General features: G+C 40.2%; 1 non-coding gene across 1 annotated transcript; it reads right to left on the bottom strand.

Moving 5' to 3' along the window:
• Nucleotides 1-385: 385 nt before the first annotated feature.
• On the bottom strand, nucleotides 386-491 carry LOC145615774 (small nucleolar RNA R71). The gene has a single exon (XR_014107365.1). It is a non-coding gene; the product is annotated as a small nucleolar RNA R71 (small nucleolar RNA).
• Nucleotides 492-4,375: the final 3,884 nt, after the last annotated feature.

Genomic DNA, 4,375 nt, shown 5'->3' with positions numbered 1-4,375 from the left:
ATGGGAGGTAATTCAAGAGTTGCCTTGAAGGAACTTGGGGTGCCCGGTGCATATAGGTATGAGAGCGGCATAGCTCCACCTACAACACCGGCAAACGATTTTGAAATAAGGCCAGCAATGATCACCCTAATTGAGAGGAGACAATATAGTGGGGCAACGAACGAGAGCCCATTGAACCATCTTAAGGAGTTTGAAAAATATTGTAACACAATCAAGGTCAATGGAGTATCTCAAGAGATTATCCGCCTTTAGTTGTTCCCTTTCTCTCTCATAGGAAGATCTTTGGAATGGCTAGATAAGGAAGTGAAGCCCAATTCTTTGAGAACTTGGGATGATGTCACCAAAGCTTTCTTGTTCCGTGTCTATCCTCAAAAGAAGACGGCGGAGGCAAGAGCTTTGATTCAAGGGTTCAAGCAAAAGCCAAATGAAAGTCTCTATGAAGCATGGGAAAGATTTAAGGATTATCAAAGGGAGTGTCCACACCATGGGATTCCTACCTATAAATCATACATATCTTCTATGGTGGGTTGAGTTCTCATGGGAGAGCAAGTTTGGATGCCGGAGCCGGAGGCCCAATCATGAACAAAACGGAAGAAGAAGTGGTTGATGCAATTGATGAAGTGGTTCGTCATTACATGAATTGGCAAGAAGCGGAGAGAGAACCAACAAGCAAGGGTTACTCAATCGAACAACTTAGTGCCATCAATGATTTGACTACTTTAATTGCGGATTTGGGGAAAGAAGTTATGTCTCTCAAAGAAAAGCTTGAGAAGCCCCCTTCCCAAGCTCCAATTCTTCCCTCCCAAATTAAGGGGAGAGGTAGATCTTCTCACTCTAACTCCAATCTTTCTTCTTGTTGCATGATTGTGGAATGTTGGCCATGTGAATTATGTGGAATGAATGATCATAATGGTTCTATGTGCCCAAATGTTCCTTGTAGTGAATGTGATGGAAGTGAAATGGAACATGTGAATTATGTCAATAATCATGCTTGTGAACCTAGAATTGATGTTCAAAGGAATGTTGGAAATAGGAATTATCATATGAATCATGATGATTATAACCAAAATGGAGGTTGTAGAAATCATGGATACCAAGGGATTCATGGTAACTATAACCACCATGGTTGTAATGGTCATGGTCATGGCCATAGACATGGGGATCATAATCAAGGTTATGATAACTATGGTCAACAAAGGAGCCAAAATCAAACCAGGGGTAATTGGAAAAATCAAACTAGGGGATATTTTCAAGCAAATTTTCAAGATGGTTCCCCAATTGATTTAGTTCCAAATGCTCAAAGTTCAAATGATAATTCCTATGATAAATCATTTTCTTCTAGGGAATTTTTGGAAAGTGTCATTGAGAAACAAGCCAAAACTTTGGAAATGTGTATGGTTTTGAATGAAGAGAAGTTTAATTACATGTTGGCTTATAACAAGGATTTGAGTGAAAAACTTTCTCAATTAACTAGTGTGTTCAAGGAATATGCAAACTCTTCTTCTTTGACTCCACCTAGCCTAGATTCTAGGAACCCTATGGATGCCATTGTTACTAGAAGTGGTAAGGTCCTTGAGGGAGGTGTGCCTAAGAAGAGTGTTGCTAGTGAGAGCACTAGTAAGAATCCCATTGAAGTTGAAGGTGATGAATGTCCTTTGAGTGAAAATGTTGATGAGGAACAAGTAGAGAAGGTGATAGAGAAAGAGAAAGAGAAAGAGGTTTGCAAACCAAGACTTCCCTATCCCCAAAGATATAATAGATATAAGTTGGATGAGCAATTTGGGAATTTTGTAGAGATGCTTAAGCAACTTCATCTAACTCTTCCTTTCACCGATGTTGTTGAACAAATGTCAAACTATGCTAAGTTCCTTAAGGAGATTTTGAGTGGAAAAAGGACTTGTGATATGATGGAGACCATTAGCCTTACCGAGCATTGTAGTGCAATTATCATGAACAAGATGCCTCCTGTTGAAGGATCCCGGAAATTTTTCTATCCCTTGTGCCATTAACAAGACCCAAATTGATAATGCCTTATGTGACCTAGGAGCTAGTGTTAGCCTTATGCCATATTCGGTTTATCAAAGATTAGGTCTAGGAGAACTTCTACCTTCCAAGATTACTTTGCAATTAGCCGATAGGTCGATCAAGATTCCTAAGGGAAACGTAGAAGATGTACCTTTAAGGGTTGGGAAATTTGTTATTCCGGTTGATTTTGTAGTGTTGGATATGGATGAAGATGCTACAATACCTATCATCTTAGGTAGATCTTTCCTTGCTACATCGAGGGCTATGATAGATGTTAAAAGTGCTAAGCTTTCTCTTAAGATTGGAGAGGAGGTAGTTGAATTTGATTTGAATGAAGGAATGAAATATCCCTCTTCTTCTTTAGAAAATTGCATGAGAGTTGAAGTGCTTGATAATATTGTGAATTCCATGCATGAGCACTTGCTCACATCTAACGATCCTCTTGAGTGTGTCTTGTTGAATAAGGAAAAGATAGGTATCCCAACCAAGGAAGTGCAATTGTATGAAGATTTGCTTGATGGAGGCAATATAGGGAGTGAAGAAGAAACTTGTATGGGGATATCAAGTCAAGATGCTTTGCAAGTGGCCTCAACCAAAGAAGGTAAAGGTGTTCCCATGGTAGAGCTAAAACCTTTACCATCACACCTTAGGTATGAATTCTTAGGCCCTAATTCTACATATCCCGTTATTGTTAGTGCATCCTTGAGTGAGAGCCAAGCTCAAGCGTTATGGGGTGTTTTGAGAAAGCACCAAGGTGCTTTGGGGTACACAATTGATGATCTTAAAGGCATAAGCCCCGCCTTGTGTACACACCACATAACACTTGAGGAGGGCACCCTACCTTCTATTGAACGACAAAGGAAACTACATCCCCAAATGGGAGAAGTAGTCAAGAAAGAGATCACCAAGCTTTTGGATGCGGGAATCATATTCCCCATCTCAAGCTCAAGGTGGGTCTCCCCCGTGCATATCGTTCCTAAAAAGGGGGGTATGACCGTAGTTGAGAATGAGAAAGGTGAGCTCATTCCAACTAGAACGGTCACCGGTTGGAGGATGTGTATAGACTATAGACGTCTAAACACATCAACCAAAAAGGATCACTTCCATCTCCCTTTTATTGACCAAATGCTTGAAAGGTTGACTAGGCACAAATTCTATTGCTTCCTTGATGGATATTCGGGATTCTTTCAAATTCCTATTCATCCCGAGGATCAAGAAAAGACAACCTTCACATGCCCCTATGGTACTTTTGCATATAGAAGAATGCCCTTTGGATTGTGTAATGCTCCGGCGACCTTTCAAAGGTGTATGATGAGCATTTTTGGGGACATGCTTGAAGAGGAATTGGAAGTCTTCATGGATGATTTTTCCATGGGAGGTGTTTCATTTAAGGATTGCCTCAAAAATCTTGAAAAATGTCTTGAGATGTGAAAAGGTCAATTTGGTGCTTAATTGGGAAAAATGCCACTTCATGGTGGAAGAAGGGATTGTGCTAGGCCAAAAGATTTCTCATAAAGGCATTGAAGTTGACAAAGCTAAGATTGAGGTAATAGAGAAGTTGCCCCCTCCGGTCAATGTGAAAGGGGTAAGATCGTTTTTGGTTCATGCCGGATTTTATAGAAGGTTTATCAAAGATTTTTCTCTGATTGCTAAGCCCTTAAATGATCTTCTCCAAAAAGATGTTGATTTTGTCTTTGATGATGCTTGTTTGGAAGCTTTTAATAGATTGAAGAAAGCTTTGACTTCTACTCCTATTGTCCAAGCCCCTAGATGGGATTTTCCATTTGAGCTTATGTGTGATGCAAGTGATACGGCCATAGGAGGTGTGTTGGGTTAAAGAATCGACAAAAAGCTCCATGTCATCTATTATATGTCAAAGACCCTCAATGGTGCTCAAAGAAATTACACAACAACGGAAAAGGAATTCTTGGCTATTGTTCATTCTTTTGAGAAATTCCGTTGTTATTTGTTGGGGTCTAAGACTATAGTCTTCACCGATCATGCGGCTTTGAAGTATCTCTTTGGAAAAAAGGAATCCAAACCGAGGTTGATTCGTTGGGTCCTTGAGCTTCAATCTTTTGATCTTGAGATCCGGGATAAAAAAAGGTGCGGAAAATGTTGTTGCGGATCATTTGTCTAGACTTGAGGATTTTCAAGTTCAAGATGATGGGTCTCCTATAGAGGACCGGATGTTGGATGATTCATTATATATTATCAATGTGAAGGAGCTCCCTTGGTTTGCCGATTTGGTGAATTTTCTTGCTTGTGGGGAGTTCCCTCCTTCCTTTTCCAACAATCAAAGGAGGAAGCTCAAGAGAGAAGCTAAGCACTATGTTTGGGATGAGCCAAT

Source organism: Chenopodium album, chromosome 25 (genome assembly GCF_948465745.1).
Source record: "Chenopodium album chromosome 25, dcCheAlbu1.1, whole genome shotgun sequence".
NCBI lineage: Eukaryota > Viridiplantae > Streptophyta > Magnoliopsida > Caryophyllales > Amaranthaceae > Chenopodium > Chenopodium album.
This window is presented reverse-complemented; position numbering and strand designations above follow the sequence as displayed.